Source organism: Crocuta crocuta, unplaced genomic scaffold (assembly GCF_008692635.1).
Source record: "Crocuta crocuta isolate KB4526 unplaced genomic scaffold, BGI_CrCroc_1.0 scaffold46, whole genome shotgun sequence".
Lineage (NCBI taxonomy): Eukaryota > Metazoa > Chordata > Mammalia > Carnivora > Hyaenidae > Crocuta > Crocuta crocuta.
The window spans coordinates 437,046-454,286 of NW_027530975.1; the positions used below are offsets into that span (position 1 = coordinate 437,046).

The 17,241-nt window shown below is 39.3% G+C and overlaps 1 protein-coding gene and 1 long non-coding RNA gene across 3 annotated transcripts in view; one reads left to right on the plus strand and one right to left on the minus strand.

The window, feature by feature from the left end:
• The window catches only part of ANK3 (ankyrin 3), a 338,327-nt gene that overhangs the window by 40,532 nt on the left and 280,554 nt on the right, over nt 1-17,241 (plus strand). The gene's annotated exons all lie outside the window — the stretch shown is intronic.
• Nucleotides 15,402-17,241, minus strand: part of LOC144236503 (uncharacterized) — a 173,822-nt gene continuing 171,982 nt past the window's right edge. Inside the window, exons 3-4 of the long non-coding RNA XR_013336578.1 lie at nt 16,594-16,853; nt 15,402-15,706 (exon numbers count right to left, since the gene is read on the minus strand). This is a non-coding gene — a long non-coding RNA (uncharacterized LOC144236503). The remainder of the gene's footprint in view (nt 15,707-16,593; nt 16,854-17,241) is intronic.

The following is a 17,241-nucleotide window of genomic DNA, read 5'->3' on the forward strand; positions in this document are numbered from 1 at the left end:
TTTATAATATATATTTATATATTTAAATATTTTTGAGAGAGAGAGTGCACACGTGCAGGGTAGGGGCATAGAGAGAGAGGGGGACAGAGAATCCAAAGCAGGCTCTGCACTGACAGCAGAGAGCCCCATGGAGTTGGGGAGTGGGGCTCGAGCTCACAAACCATGAGATCATGACCTGAGCTGAAGTTGGATGCTTAACCAGCTGAGCCTCCCAGACACCCCTTCTCCTTCTGTATTCTTATCATTTTTTCCCTGTACATCTCCACTTACGTCTGGGGTGATGGGATTTGTTCAGAGATCCTTGTTACTTGGAAGCTTCTTATTTTCCCATGAATATTTGTGACTAGTAAAAGGGAGAACAGAGTGGGTGAGAATCTCTCTTTCTCCCCTTCATCTAGTTCCTATTCCAGTGATTGCTATTATTTTTATATTTTCCTCTCTTTTTCTTCGTATTTAGAAAGAATTAAGCTTCACATGGTTTTTTGCAGGTAAAGTGAGTTAATTTTATCCAAAGAACCTGCATTATTAAGAGTCCATTTTTATGTGAAGCACTGGTTGTAAATGAAGTGGAAGGATTTGCATATATTTTGGAGTTTGGGAATTTGTTAAAAAAAGACTCCGGGGAGTGGATCTTAGATGCACCAAACATTTCACGGATGTGTTTTTTGAGCATTTATCTTCCTCAGCATCAAACACTTCTCCCTAACTAATCTTTGCTTACTATTTTTATGAGAGCTAAAAGATAGTTCCTTCAGTTTTGCATTGCCTGCCAAAGCTGTAACACATGAGGTCTTTGTAGGTCTTTCTCCAGTAGCTGAAGAAATCCAGCATTCAGACTGAGTAGACATCTTGCAGAAAAAGATCTTTTTCTGATTTCTCTGCTTGAATTCATGAAATCACAAGTTAAATGAAGGGTTGAAGTTCAAGTAGCAAATAAAAGGCCAAGTGTAACACCAAACAGTTTGCACCAAAAATGTTCTGCATTTCTCTCCTTAAAGCAACTGTTGCTCAACTAAGTTGTGTTGGTGTTTTCTCCTTTCCTGTGTTTCTCTCATGAGCCTGTACTGTCACCACTTACTCAGCCCTGGAAGAAGCATCCTTCAGAAACCAGTTCATGTTGGGGAGACTGAAATGGCCATATAAATAGGTGTGAGAGAAACGCATACTGCTCCTGCATCCCTCCTTCTTTAGAACTTAGAGTCTCACATCTTTTAGTAGATCTTTCAGCTTTATCTATGTCTCTTTTCTCTCACCATATAGTTACTGAGAACTGATCTTGTATGTGTTATTCTGTTCCAGGCATTGTGGACCTATATAATCTATTGAAACTTATTTCTTGTTTTCTTTTAGAGACACCCCTTCTATAAAATATGAGTGTTAAAACTACTGTTACTACTACTACCGCTAATGCCACATGTCAGATACAGGGACTTTATCCCAGGCACTAAGATAAATCCTTAAAGTATAATATCCCATTTAAACTTTTCAATCCTCTGAAGTGGCTGATGTATCTCTTCTCTTTAACAGCTCAAAAGCCTGAGGTTCACAAAGGTTAACTTACTTGTCCTGGGTCACACAGCTAATGTGTTTCAGAGTTGAAGTTCAGACTCAACTCTATTTTACCAGTAAGTCGGTGTCTTTAGTCACTACCTCCTGCTCTCTCTGGAGATTGTCAAATGCCAATACTTCCTGAAACAGCCAGTTACATTTTTAGCCGGATGTGAAGTTTTCTTTCATACAGCAGATAAGACAGGTGCATGAATAATTAAAACCCAAGGATCTGTAACCAAACCAACGTGAATTCGCTCCTTGGTGAGTCAGAAACTGCACCAGGTTGAGTTGTGGCACAAAGAAAACTTCTATTTGCACCAAATAAGGAGATCACAGGGAATGGTTTCCAAAGCCGTGATGTCTCAAGAGAGGTTCATGGGTTCCTTTTATTTAGGGTTAGGTTGGATATTTAGATAGGGAAGCCTCATCACCTATGTAGAGGAAGATACACCTTAAGGAAATAGGCCTACACACACATTGTATGTTATGTAAATAAGGCTGAGGCTCCCCTTGGTCTGGGAATTTAGTATTATAATGAGGTAAAGGTAATTGTAGGTCATACCAGAGGTCACTCCATGGTCTATCTGCCCAGTGCAAGCCAGGGTTCGCTTAAAAGTTCTGGGCCATTGGGTCGCCTTGTCGTGTAGTTACCATCACCTGGTGGGTGGTTTCAGGTTTCATTTGCCTGAGTCCAGAGGAAAGCCAGAAAGAAGACTTGAGGGGAAAATGTAAGACAAAGGTTAGTGAGTACAAGCAAGTGGGCAGTAAGGGCCAGATCTTGGGATCTAGCTGGTGACAGATCCAGGTTTTTGTAACACCCAAAATCATGATGGACTGGCTGCGGTGACAAAGACTTAACTCTTAAGAGTTTGCTTGGGGTATAGCAGCAAGTGAGATGGAGGAGTCCCTTTTGCCCTCCATAGGATTTGTAATTTATCCTCGCTCTGTTGCAAATAATGTTAAAAAGAATGCAGAACCCTAAATCAGTGTAGGAAACAAAGCCATTTCTTGGCTGAAACTTTCCAATACAAGGGAAACAAGCAAAGCAAAGCATGGTGCTGGTTAAGGGGCTGAGAGAACAAGAGTTAGACGTTCAAGGTCACATCTGAAACCATAGAGCCTATTTTTCACTTAGGCTAAAGAGAAGCCATGTTTCAAAGTAGTCACATATTTTTTAAATGTTTAAGGGCAGTGATTCTCAAAGCTTGGTGCCCAGGCTAGCAGTCAGCATCACCTGGGAACATGATGAAAATAGGAATTCTCAGGCCACATTGCACATCCACTAAATCAGAAGTTCAGGGGGGGAATCACAGCAATCTGCGCTTTAACAAGGAAATTCTGATGCAGATGTCAGTAAAGTCTGACAACCACTGGATTAAAGTGTACCTTTTTTCATCATTACAAATCAGTCTGATGAAGGAATTGATTTATGGTGTCAACTCACCTATCTGGTATGGACCATTTATTTATTCATTCACCCTTTATTGCTGGGCACTTTCACAGATGTCACTTTATTTCATCCTTATACTAATCCTGTGTGATGTTCTTATCCCTCTTTACAGAGAAGCAACAGAGGTTCAGAGGTGTTAGGTGACTTACTTGACATTACATAGCACATATCTGTCTTGGGATTTAGCCTAGGTTTCTGGACACATGCTCTGAGTTTAGACAAGATATGCCACCCCAAGATGCTCATGGTCAAGCAGGAAGACAGCTACACAGTGAAAATTAGAAAACCGTATCATCTCTACATACTTGTATTCATAGTAGTAAAATTAACCTTTTCAACATACAGAGAGTTAACCAAATTAATGTTTTTTTGTTCTTTTAAACACTTCCACATAAATCCTTTTCAACAAGAGATAAATAAAGAGATTAGGCATGGAGTCTTTTGTCTACATTTTATAATCATATAACACAATGTAAATGGTTATATTTTAAACCCACAAGGCTTTTGAACACGAGCAAGCATACAAATTCATTCAGTAAACATGTGTCTAGTGTGTACAGTACTGCATTAGGTACTCAGCAGAAACTAAAAAAAATAAATAATAGATGGTTTCAACTCACTTAAAAGGTTCTTTGTATGAAATCAGAAAACAATAAAAGAATATCAGGGCCTAAGTGATATGATGTAATAGTGGTTGAGTAAAGGGTGAGATCAGTGAGGGTCAGAACATCCATTCTCTCTAAGTAATTCAACCCACCAGTGTTTTTGAGAAGAATAAGTCTGTGTAATCAGCAAATTGAAGTTTGTTATGCTGGGCCCAGGGCAAAGAGGCATGGAGTGCAGCTTATTCTGAGTGGGTGGGTGTGTGTGTGAGAGAGAGGGAGAATATATATCTACACTTGCATATATATTTCCATTTTGTGAGAGTAGTAATGCACACGTAAAATCTCAAGAAAAATTGCTAGATTGCCTCCTAATTAGATGTATCCGTTAATACTATATATTTTCAAACAATGTATGATGATCTCTGTTTCTCTTTGTCTTCCCCAATACTAGGTATTTATTATCAATACTCTTAATCTCTACCAATTTAGTAGGCAATATTCCAATTTATTATTTTTGTCTGTAGTTATTGAAAGATTTATAAGTTTGAGTAATTTTTTAGATGCTTATTTTGTCTTTATATCCTTTGCCTATTATCTTTCAGTGGAGGGTTTTCTTACTTATAGTATTCTTTGTACTGTGTGGATGACAGCCCTGTGTTGTAGGAGTTCCTTATATTTCTTGCTGTTTGTCCTTTCATATAACCTTACATTTTTTGTGTGCCATTTAGAAGTGTTACATTTTTATATACACAAATGTATAAACTGTTCTCTATCAATTTTGGATTTTGTTTTCCGTTTAGAATTTCCAGCTTCAAAACTAGCCAGCTTAATAATTAAGCCCACTTAATAGCTATATTAGCTATAATTCAGTTTTATTTCTTCTGTTTCTACACCCACAGGAAACCCTTTCTGAATGATATTTGTCTTGGCTTCCATGTGGAATATAAAGCTGTGGACATGATATTAGACACCTGAAGTCAGTTCACCAGTTGCTTTGAATGCTTTATTTCCATCTGTTCAAATAGTTACCTGTTGGATTTTGAATGTTTAAAGCAGGTAATTTAGGTGGAAATGGCAGGGAAGGGCAGGCAGGCGGAGCCTTTATGGAGTTGATTTAAAACTAAGTGGTTATTAGGATCTGCCTCTACCTCAGCCCCTTTGCTTGCTCAGCTTGGAGCAATCAGTCCACAAGGCCCTGGTCTATTCAGTTTCAGAAATGGCACTTGCCCTAGCTCACAGTGTCATCCCTGGGCCAGCAACACAGCAGCACCTGGGGGCTTAAGAGAAATACCAGTTCTCAGGCCCTGCACCAGATAGACTGAACCACAGACTCCCAGGTGGACTCAGCAGTCTGTATCCACAAGCTCTCCAGGTGATTGTGAGGCCCGCTAAAGTTTAACAAGCGTGACTCTTACAAGACAGAAACTTAACCCACAAGCACATTCTTCCTGCATCTCCTTTCTTTAGTTATGACTGCATCATATGCACAACCCATCACAATTTAGAGGAAGATACAAGAGATCTACCACCATTTCACAGAGGAATCATTTATGACCGTTTACTTTTTTCAATATATTAGTAGGGCTTCTCATAATCTAAACATTTATCAGCTGTTAGAAGTATTTATGGCTACCTTCTTTGAGAGATGAGGATTTGATTTACTTACACGTCCTTTCCTTTCTCCTACCTCCTCCAAAATTTTTATCTCTCATTTTTATATATATTTGGTTCTTCCAGATTACCTTCATAATTTTGTTTATTTTTATTTTCTTAAGTTTATTTATTTTGAGAGAGAGAGAGAGAGTATGCATGCACATGAGTGGGGGAGGGCATAGAGAAAAGAGAGAATCTCAGCAGGCTCCACACTATCCAGCACAGAGTCCAATTCAGGGCTTGAATCCACAAACCATGAGATCACAACCCAAGCTGAAATCAAGAGTATGACACTTAACCTACTGAGCCACCCAGGCACCTCTACCTTCATAATTTTATTTTATTTTTTAAATTTTTTAATGTTTATTTATTCTTGAGAGACAGAGCATGAGTGGGAGAGGGGCAGAGAGATAGGGAGACACAGAATCCGTAGCAGGCTCCAGGCTCTGAGCTGCTAGCACAGAGCCCGACGCTGGGCTTGAACTCATAAACCGCAAGATGACCTGAGCCAAAGTCAGACACCCAACCAACCATGCCACCCAGGTGCCCCTCTACCTTCATAATTTTAAATGATATACTTTAATTCTTAAGTTTTCAGTCATTGAGTTAGTACGATGTTAAAGAAATTGACATCCAATTATCCACCTCCTCCTTTTTCACTCCTTCTTTGAGATAATTTTAGATTATCAACATTTCTATTTTACTATGATACATTACTATAAAATTAATTTGTTTACACATTGCTTTTGAATATTGGAAATAGTGTTGCAAAGCATGGTTATATACAAGCAATATTAACTGAACAGTGAAGAAGTACAAATGTTCTTTGACTTAATGCTTTGCCTACCTGTTTGTGTCTTGTCCTTGATTGGTTACCTAGGTTTAATTTACAGTCACTTTATCTCATGACATTTCCCAAAGTGTCTTCTGTAGATATTAAGCAAAAATGTGACAAAGTGAGTTTGGGAAACACTTAAAGTTAAACACACTACTACTATAGGACTCAAAGCCTTTGATTTCTAATGAAGATCATTAATCTTTGAAAGAGGGATTGGTATATAGCATTTCTCAAATGGAACCCCTTTTTTGTAAGGCATCTCAAGGAATTAGTCTAAAGTAGAACATACCATGGAAAGTGTTGCCCTGTGGGAATTGTAAGTCTTTTGCTCCAGAAGGCCTCCTTTCTGCCTACATTATGTACCCTGCCTATTACCTAACTGGTCTGGTGTGAGTCTCAGACTTAGTCAACCACTGTTCACCAAGATCCTAGCCCTGACATCTGGACTCAAGTATGTTCATTTCCCCTCAGCTGCCATACTAGCTTCTAAGAGGTACATGCCTATGATCTATGATGTAGTCAGGTGCTACCAGCACCAGTTTGCCTGTCTGAGTGCTCATTCACTGATTTTCTTTTATCAGATACCTTGATTGTGATTTGCATCATTCCTAAATGCTTGGTTTCTTTTATTTTTTCCCAACTTATCCTAGAGATGATAAACTTAACCAGCCTACTCAGAAGATATTTTCTTTCTGAAAAGCAGAGTCATCTTACAATAAAACAAATCGACTCAAGATTCATGTTTTAATATCTGAATTCTTATCTACTTAAATAAAAAGGTCCGTTATTTTGAAAAGGAGCGTTTTGGAATATGGCAATGTAACAGACATTTCATTTCAATACAGTTCAGGCTTTAAGAATAAATTACACCATTCTTCAGGACAAAGACCTAGGCAAGCGTATTGCAGACTGTAGGCACACACAGTAAGTGGACATGGAGTGGATGTTTAATAAAAATATTAATTTTGAAAAAAATGAAAACTTTTTTCCTTCGCCTACAAATTCAATTCCTTTTTCCCCCTTTCTCATGGATGTGTACTTGTCACTCAAAAGAAAATAGGTTTATATTTATCTTTCTGGAAGTTGTCCTAGCTGAACCACCTTTGGGACACTTTATTTTATAAAACTGACCACAGTACCCCAACCTGATATTCTCAAATGAAACCTTTGTCTTGTGGATTAACTCAGTCATGAGATACTTGAAAAACCAATCCAGATATTTTTAACCTAAAATTAGCATTTCCTGTTTCCTTTTACTAAATTATTTTGTGTAACCATTCATTTAAAAAAAACAATCACTCAGTGCCTACTCTGTTTAAAGCACTATGCCAAGCAAAGGACAGAACTCAGAGATGAATAAGGCATTCTCTTAAGTATCCCTAAGTACCCTAAGTAGCCTAAGTATCCCTAAGATATCCACTGTTTAATTGGGAACATCAGACGTATCCATACGTACATAAAATGCAAAGCAGAGGCATGCCATGTAACAGAACCAAGAATACAGTGATTCCAGGGATGAAGAGTTCTCTGAATACAAATAATAACTGTATTTAGGTTATTTTAGTGGAACCTCTTATATTATCCAATACATTAATGATGCTTCCTAACTGGTAGATAGTGGAATATAAAGAAACATGGAAGCTTGCGTGTGCCCTTGAAACGCTGATCAGGAGACAAGTCATGAATACAAAAAAAAAAAAATTGAGTAATAATAGAAGTAACCAATGTAAGCCAAAAGATATATGAGGCGTCATGAAGCGAAGCAGAACATGATTAATCACCAGATGAACAGATTTGCATTTCAAAAACCCTCCCTACTGGTTTCCATTGGTCTTTCACACTTGACAAGAAATCAGAATGTCCCAGACAGTTAATAATAAAATACTAAAAGTGTAGAGCTGAGCAACCCATGTCAAGGATGGAGAAAAAGAAAAGGTCAGAATCCTCAGGGACAGAGTTCCTGACTAAGGAAGAGGTCATGTTTGGAGTGATTTTGAACAGATGCTAGAAGGGATAAGAGGCAGACAGGATAAAATAGAAGAATGATTTATAATTTCTGTTCTAAATAACCCTGAATTTGAGTCCCATGTCTACAAGTTTGCTCATTTTAAAGTTTTGTGTAAATTTTGTAATCTCGTAAGCCTCGGTTTTCTTGTCAGTAAGATGGGATAACAATAGAATCTATTGGACTGTTGTGAGGATAAAATGAAATATTGCACATGAAGTGCATGGAGCAGGGTTTGCATGCCCTAGAAGCTTAGTCAGTGCTGGTGGCTTCAATACTGCTTCCATTTTTACTATTACCTCTACAGTCTCCTCCCTGATCTGTAAAACAAAACAATAATAACAGTACCTCCATGTGGACTTTGCCAGTGAGAATTAAATAAGTATGCAAAATGTTCAGCGGGGACTGCAGCTTACTATCATACGAGGTATGAATTTCATGGCTCCAGAAGAAATCAACCCCCTTGTCATCATCATAGATATGTAGAATTCTTTTTTTAATGTTTATTTATTTATTTTTTAGAGAGAGAGAGGGAGAGAGCACGTGCGTGTGTGCTCACACTCGGGGGAGTGGCAGAGAGAGAGGAGAGAGAATCCCAAGCAGGCTCCATGCTGTCAGTGCCGAGCACAGTGTGGGTCTCAAGCAGACTCAGGAACTGTGAGATCATGACTTGAGCAGAAATCAGTAGTTGGACACTTAACTGACTGAGCCACCCAGGCGCCCCTAGATATGTATAGTTCGTTATTAGTACATTTTCTTGAACAAAGAGTAAATCCTCCCAATTTGCACAGTCCTAGTATTTGTTAGCATTGAGCGGGCCAACAATGAGTTCATGTGGAATTTTAACTAGTACCGCTACTGCTGTCACCACTACTAAGACACCTAGTATTTTATTGCTCCTCTTCCCTGCCCCCAAAGGTCTCCACTGTGCCCTGGAAGGGGACAGTTGTCTGGACAAGGCGGAAGAGCTTCTCTGCGTTTGGTTATTTCATTTAATAGTTTCAAAAACTGTATAGGATAAATATTGTGCTGTGGATTTTGTAGAAGAAAATGTTCTGCTTCTTGCTGAAAAGCCCATGGCCCTTAAGTGATAAAGCTGGAATGTAAACTGAGTCTGCCTGATTTTTTTTTTCTTTGATGCATATGGCCTGCCCAGATGAAATGTGCGTCCCTGCTTTAAGTGACAGGGAGAATTGTGCAAATACCACATGAGAGGGTTGTATTCAAATAAGTATGTGAATGTGAGATGGTGACACATTTGTAACCTATGTGTGGCTGCTGAGGAATTCCCATTAACATGTGCAGGCAGAGGTCATTGGTGGTCTCTCCTTCCTAAGAGAGATGTAGTGGGATTCATAGAAGGCTCACTGAGGTTTTTATTCCTCTGATTTGTTTTCATTTTATTCCACAGCCTAGAAATATTCTTGGCCTCTGAGTAGATTACATTTTCATACCAATGCGGAGGATTTAACTCCCACAGATGTTAATGGAAGCCATGCAGCTATGCAGCGCTTTCAAAATGTACCACTTAATGTCTGAACCTTTTAATCATGCTAGAATTTTTTTTTCTAGCAAATAGACAAAAATCTATTTTTATACTAACAAAGAAAAGAAACAAGCACACAATTCTGTTTCACTCTGCTCTTGGAGTATATACTGATTTTCTGTTTGGAAAGTCACCAAACATCTGTGAAGCTTCGGATCTCCCAGATTCAATGGCTTCGTACTTAAATACAACTGCCATGTATTTGGAGATAAATACCAAACAGAATCCTCAAATTTTTCTACAGTAAACTTCTATAGAGAGGGGCTTAAATGGCTCAGTTGGTAAAGCCTCTGACTCTTGATTTCCATTCATGTCATGATCTCAGAGTTCATGAGATCGAGCCCCACATCAAGCTCTGTGCTGTCAGAATAAATAAGCTTAGGGCGCCTCAGTGGCTCAGTTGGTTAAGCGTCCAACCTCAGCTCAGGGCATGATCTCATGGTTCAGGAGTTTGAGCAGGGCATGATCTCATGGCTCATGAGTTCGAGCCCTGCATCAGGCTCCGTGCTGACAACACAGAAGCTCAGAGCCTGGAGCCTGCTTCAGATTCTGTATCTCCCTCTTTATCTGCCCCTCCCCACTCATGCTCTCTCTGTCTCTCTCAAAAACAAACATTAAAAAATTTTTAAAAAGAATAAATAAATTTAAAAATTGTTTTAAATATTAAATGTCTATGGGGAGAAGTTTTCTAAAGTGAGTCAGCAGCAAGCCCATATCAGGGATGTATTTAGAAAAGCAACATAAAGATTTTACCAAAGAATAGAGAACTTTCAGCCCAGTCTTCTCTATATTATGACTTCATCATAGTAGAAAATAAAACTAGCTGTCAGTAGACCCCACCAGGGCTGGGAAAATACCATTGTACTCCCATTGCTTGGAACATGTTGACATATCATAGATATGCCCTGATACCATTGACATTACATGACAACAATAACAAAAAGATTCGATATGCTCTTCAGTTTGAAAAGTGAGTTTATTGGAGTGCCTGGGTGGCTCAGTTGGTTAAGCACCCAACTTTTGATTTCAGCTCAAGTCATGATCTCATGGCTCCTGAGTTCAAGCCATACACGGGGCTCTGTGCTGACAGCATGAAGCCTCCTTAGGATTCTCTGTCTCCCTCTCTCTCTGCCGCCCCCCACTCACTCTCTCGCAAAAGCATATAACCCTTAACAAAACAGATCTACACATATTAAGAAAAAAGAAAAGTGAGTTTATTGTATATTTTTCTTTTAAAATTACTTCTCTAAGTGTGCTCCCTGGATCAGCCACATTGGTGTCATATGGGCACTTGTTAGAAACGCACATACTTCAACTCAAACCTGAATCAGAACCTGAGACAGGTGCCCAGGAATCTATTTTCTCAAAGCTTTCCTGGTGATGCTGATGCAGACAAATATTGAGAAGCACTGGTCTCAAATTGGCCAAAGTACTGAGTTGACCTGAGTACCTTTTGTAAGCTTCCCGGGTGGGTGAAGGTTTATTATAGCCTGCTGTCCATTCACCATACTAGTCAATTATATGTGATCATACTTTGTCAGTCAGTGCTCTCTTTCACACTTCACTGAACTGCAGAGAAATTGTTCCCAAGATTCAGGAAAAAATCAGAAATGAGAGAGAACAAAGGAACAAGTGCACAGACCTCAATATGCAGGTAAAGAGGTCAGGCATCAGCCTTTCTCCTACCAGTTCACAGCAACAGTTCATGGCATTTTTGAACTATGGCACTGAGGTTGACAAATGGGGCTAGACAAAATCTTGTACAAAAAGTTAAATATAAAAGCAGGTAAGGGGCTAAATCCATGCTACTTTATTGACAGTTACGTGCAATCTGCTTTTAGCTGTTATACCACCTCAGGAATATGTGTTTCTGTCACAGCGCTTACCAGGATGCATGGGAATTACTCATTAACCTATGTCCATAATTCTGTGAAAAGAGAGAATACAATCCTTTATTCACTTTTGGTATTCCTTAGGTATGCCTAAAATATATGAGGTGCAGGAGTACCTAGTTTTCCTGTGCTTTGCTTTACTGCACTTCACAGATACTGCATTTTACAAATTGAAGGTTAGTGGTAACCTGCATCAAGCAAGTCTACTGGTGTCAGTTCTCCAGCAGCATTTGCTCACCTTTGTCTCTATTCACAATTTGGTAATTCTTGCAGGATTTCAGACTTTTTCATTATTATATCTATGTCTGTGGTCAGTGATCTTTATCGCCACTGTAATTGTTTTGGGGCACCATGGACCGCACCTATTTGGGATGGCAAACTTCAGTGTTGTGTGTGTTCTAACTATTCCACCAATAGGCCGTTTCTTCATCTCTCTCCCTCTCCTCAGGATTCCCTGTTATTTGAGACACAACAATATTGAAATTAGGCCAATAAATAACACTACAATGGCCTCGAAGTGTTGAAGTGAAAGGAAGAGTCACATGTCTCTCATTTTAAATCAAAAGCTAGAAATGATAGAGCTTAGTGAAAAAGGCGTGTCGGAAGCCAGCATAGGCCAAAAGCCAGGCCTCTTGTGTCAGTTAGCCAAGTTGTGAATGCAAAGGAAAATATCTTGAAGAAAATTAAAAGTGCTACTCCAGTGAACATATAGATGATAAGAAAGCAAAACAGTCTTATTACTGATCTGGAGAAAGTTTGGGTGGTCCAGATAGAAAATCAAACCAATTACAGCATTTCATTCCTTAAGCCAAAATCTATTCCAGAGCAAGGTCCTAACTCTCTTCAGTTCTCTGAAGGCTGAGAGAGGTGAGGAAGTTGCAGAAGAAGAGTTTGAAGTTAGCAGAGGTTTGTTTATGAGACTTAAGGGAAGAAGCCATGTCCGTCTTATAATACACAAGGTGTGGTAGCAAGTGCTGGTGTGGAAGCCGCAGCAAGCTATGTAGAAGATCTAGCTAAGATCATTAGTGAAGGTGGCTACACTAAACAGATTTTCAGTGTATATGCTTAACCGACTGAGCCACCCAGGTACTCCTAGATTTTCAATGTATGTGAAGATGATGCTAGGACTTTCATAGCTAGAGAGGAGAAGTCAATGCCTGGTCTCAAAGCTTCAAAAGACAGGCTGACTCTTGTTGGGCGCTCACACAGATGGTGACTTGAAGCTGGAGCCAGTGCCCATTGACTATTCGGAAAGTCCTAGGGCCCTTAAAAATGATGCTAAATCTCCTATGCCTGTTCTCAGTAAATGGAACAACAAAGCCAGATGACAACACATCTGTTTACAGCATGGTTTAGTGAATATTTTAAGCCTGCTGTTGACACCTAACTGCTCAGAAAAAAAATTTATTTTAAAATATAACTACTCATTGACAATGTGCCTGGTTACCCAAGAGCTCTGATGGAAATATATGAGATTAATGTTTTTGTGCCTGCTAACACAACATCCATTCTGCAGCCCTGGGTCAAATACAAACTTGCAAGTTGTATTATTTAAAGAAATATATTTCATAAGACTATAGCTGCCATAAATAGCAATTCCCCTGATGGATCTGGGCAAAGTAAGTAGAAAACCTACTGGAAAGGATTCACCATTCTAGATGCCTAGCTGGCTCAGCCTGTAAAGCATGCAACTCTTGGTCTTGCGGTGTGAGTTTGAGCCCCATGTGTGATAATGGAGTTTACTTAAAACATTTTTTTAAAAAATTTGAATCATTGAAAAAGATAAAAATATCAAAATGAACAGGAGTTTGGAAGAAGATTCCAGCCCTCATGGAGGACTCTGAGGGGTTCAAGACTCCAGTGGAAGAAGTCACTGCAGAAGTGGTGGAAACAGCAGGAGAACGAGAATGAGAAGAGGAGCCTGAAGATGGGACTGAATTGCTGCAATCCCATGATAAAACCTGAATGGAGGAGGAGTTGCTTCTTATTGACGAGCAAAGAAAGTGTTTTTTTGAGATGAAATCTACTCCTAGTGAAAATGCTATGAATATGGTTGAAATAACAATATAGGATTTAGAATATTACGTAAATTTAGTTGATAAAGCAGTAGGGCTTGAGAGGATTTTGTCCAATTTAATAAATTTTTTAAATGTTTATTTATTTATTTTGGGGGGAGAAAGAATGCATGTATTTGCACGAGGGGCAGAGAGACAAGGAGACCGAGAATCCCAAGCAGGCTCAGTGCAAAGCCTGATGTGGGGCTCAAACTCACAAACCATGAGATCATGACCCGAGCTGAAAGGAAGAGTGAGAGGGGCGCCTGGGTGGCTTAGTTGGTTAAGCGTCTGACTTTCGCTTAGGTCATGATCTCGCGGTTCGTGGGTTCGAGCCCTGCGTCGGGCTCTGTGCTGACTGCCAGCTCAGAGCCTGGAGCCTGTTTCAGAGTCTGTGACTCCGTCTCTCTCTGACCCTCCCCTGCTCACGCTGTCTCTCTCTCTCTCCTAGAAATAAATAAAACATTAAAAAAATTTTTAAAAAACAAGAAAGAAAGAGTGAGATGCTTAACCGACTAAGCCACCCAGACACCCCATACTTTAATTTTGAAAGAAATTCTACTGTGGGTAAAATGCTATCAAATAGCATCACATGCTACAGAGAAATCATGAAAGGAAGAGTCAACTGATACAACAAACATCATTGTTATCCTAGTTTAAGAAATTGCCACAGCCATCCCAGCCTTCAGAAACCAGCACCCTCATCAGTAAGCAGCTATCAACACTGAAGCAAGATCTTTCATCAGCAAAAGGATTACAACTCACTGAAAGCTCAGATGATGATTAGCATTTTTTTTTTTAGCGATAAAGTGTTTTTAAGTTAAGGTATTATACACATTGGTTTTTTAAAATATAATGTTATTGCAGACTTAATGGGCAACAGTATAGTGTAAACATAACTTTTACATGCATTGGGAAACCAAAAATTCATTTGACATACTTTATTGTGAAATTACTTCATTGTGGTGGTCTGGAACTGAGCCTACTATATCTCCAAGATCATGTCTATACTCTATAGCTATCTGTTGAACTGAAGCAAGTCCTTTGGTTTACAGAAAGTTTCATGTTTGCCAAGTATGATGTCACCAAGTAAAAGAAAAGCAGACAAAGAACACAAATGAGGAAAAGCTTAAGAGATTATGCAGCCAGAGGAGAAGCATGGACTTTAACGGGGAAAATATTCAGTGAGACCCAATAAGAGAAAATGCTGTGATTGGAAGTATGAACTTGGATTTGAAAAAGGAAAGGAAATGGTGGGAAAATGTGGTGTTTGGAGGAAAATAGACTGTGTTGTGTATGAAGAGGAGAATGTAGTGTTTGACAAGAACAGAGCATTCAGAAAACAGAATGGAGCAAGATGGGGCAACCAAGAAAAGACTTGATAGAAGATATGAAATACCATGAGCAGTAGGAGAGAATATAGAAAGCATGGGGCAGGGGGTGGGAATGAGAATTTTATATTTATTTGGTCATCTAGACTTATGGACTTTAGAGTTCATTGTTGTCTTACTGTTTCATCATCAAAGGAAAGTCCAACTCACACGATGAAGCCATCTGTCATGTCCCCACAACTGCCCCACTACCTTCCCTGAGAGCCCTCGTGGGATATTTTCATCTTTGGCAAGACAAACTGTTTCTCTTCAACTAGTTTTAGAGGCTTCCTCTCTTTTATTTTTTTTTGTTTGTTTGTTTGTTTTAAAATAGTTTATTGTCAAGTTGGTTTCTATATAACACCCAGTGCTCATCCCCACAAGTGCCCTCCTCCATGCCCATCTCCCCCCTCCCCCCCACATCCATTAGTCCTCAGTTTGTTCTCAGCATTCAAGAGTCTCTCATGGTTTGTAGAGGCTTCCTCTTAAGAAAGGCCGCTGAGCAGCAATCCCTTTCTTTGGCCTTGTGAAGTGTGTTCCTAGAAACCAAGAGGAAGGGCCAGTGGACTCCAGGGTCAGGGCTTCATCCAGGAGCCATCACCGTCTACCTGATGTGTGGCAAACTGGTCCAAGGAAGGATTACTTTTCTTTGTCTCAGCATTGAGTACTTTTCTCACTGAACACACGGTTTGCACTTTGGAAGTGCTCTCAGCCAATTTCCAGGGCTGCAGCTGGGCCTGAGCTGTGGGGTCAAGAGCATCAGCTGGTATCAATAGATAGGCAAGTTGTTCTTTTACAATGTCTTAAACAAATTTTTTTAAAAGTTTAAATAATTCAATGTTACTTTTTTCCCTTAAATTATGTTAATCTTGGAAAATGTAAATAAGCAAAAAGAACATAAAAATGTTGTCCCCAGGTCTCACCAAACCAGAGATAACTGTCCCCACCTTGGTATTGCACCATCTTGTATGTATATGTGTGTTTATGTCCTCACAGAAGTAAACATATTCCTTCAGGACAATGCATTAGTGGGACTGTATATTGGTCTTATACTTCATGTTCTCCATTGTGAACTATCAGCTACTGTAATTTATTGACTCAGCGGATACATTATGAGAAAGTGAGATTCTGGGTTTTCAAGGGTTCCCTCTCATGCTCACATTTTAAAATTTCCTCCTAAGTTCTTTCACAGTGCCCTGCCAATATGCCCAGTTCTCTTCTAATCTAAATTAAGCCTGGGTCATCCCAGGATCCCCTCCTCAGTACCTCTCCCTCCCTTCTTAACCTCACTTTTTGGCAACCTCACCCTGGTAACAGCCTTACTTCCCAATCTGCTCCATGTGACTTTCTCATAGCTCTGTCCCCAGGTTGCCCTCTTCCCCCCCCCAATTAGATTTAAAATATTCTCAGTTTTTACATTATATCTCTGCCCCCAAGAGGTAGCTGTGCAGCTTGGGGCAAATGTCTCAACCTCTCTGTGCTGTATTTGCCCCACCTGTAAATTAGGGATAATAATAGAACCTACTGCGTAAGATTTTTGTAAGGGTTGAATGGGTGAAAACTCATACAAAACTTAGAATACTACCTCAAGAAATAAATGGTAATGATCATATAGATGATGTCTTATACCTGTTTATTTCATGCTGGTAAGTTTCTGAATCAAGGCTTCTGGGTTCATTAAACTTCTGATCACTCCAACCACAATTGCTCAAAAGTCAAAGTTCCAGGAACTGTCCTCATTGTCTCCATTTATATAGTTTGACTCTGCGTTAGTTGCTATCCTATAGCTGTTTGTAAAGGCTGGAATTCAGATGGGCCGACTTTCCTCATTCTCTGTGCCAAAGAGAAATGGTCCAAGTCTGACTTTTGTAATTGGCAGGGGCTAGAACCTGGAAGAGAACAACTTTCAAGTTAAGTGCTGCCAAAAATATGCCCTCCCCTATAAGGAAACAATTTGTTCTGTAGAGTATGTATGTATGTAATTGTAGAATTTGTGTGTGTATATATACATTTGGGCTTACCCCACATTAGCATTATGCTTTGAAAAAACAAAAACTCCTTTAAAGAAACCTTGACACAAAAAAATAATGAGAATAAAAAAGAGAAAACAAAAACTCCCTTTTTTGTGCTGCTATCACAGTATATTTTTTGAACTTCTACCAAAAAATTCCCCTTCTAGGCAGAAATTGTTTATGTGTATATGTATGTACTATTCCTACAATAGCATTATTCCTTTGAGAAAACAAATGTTTTCTTTTTTGCAATTGGTTAGAGGCT